Genomic DNA, 346 nt, shown 5'->3' with positions numbered 1-346 from the left:
CTGAACATCGGGAACTTCGAAGCGAATAGTTTTTCCTACCGAGGATTCGAACCCTCTCTGCGCGTGAATAACCCTAGGTACTGCTTTAGATACAAGCGCCGCTTCTGGTAGGGGGCCAGAGAGTCGCCCCATGGGCTGGAGGAGACACGGCCGCCATCGAGTAGTGCCGGTAGTCCAATGGTAGATAGCGCTGAGCTGAGCGATAAAACCCGGGTTCGAATCTTATTAATGTCGTTTCGCTCAGCGGGGCTGCTCTGTGGTCAACGATTGGCATGCTAATCCCAACCCGATTAAGACGAACGATTGGTTTGTTAAAGTCAGGCGAAGTCTGTGCCAGTCTTCCAAT

Source organism: Gregarina niphandrodes (assembly GCF_000223845.1).
Source record: "Gregarina niphandrodes unplaced genomic scaffold scaffold00117, whole genome shotgun sequence".
In the NCBI taxonomy this organism is placed as follows: domain Eukaryota; phylum Apicomplexa; class Conoidasida; order Eugregarinorida; family Gregarinidae; genus Gregarina; species Gregarina niphandrodes.
Note: the sequence above shows the minus strand (reverse complement) of the source record.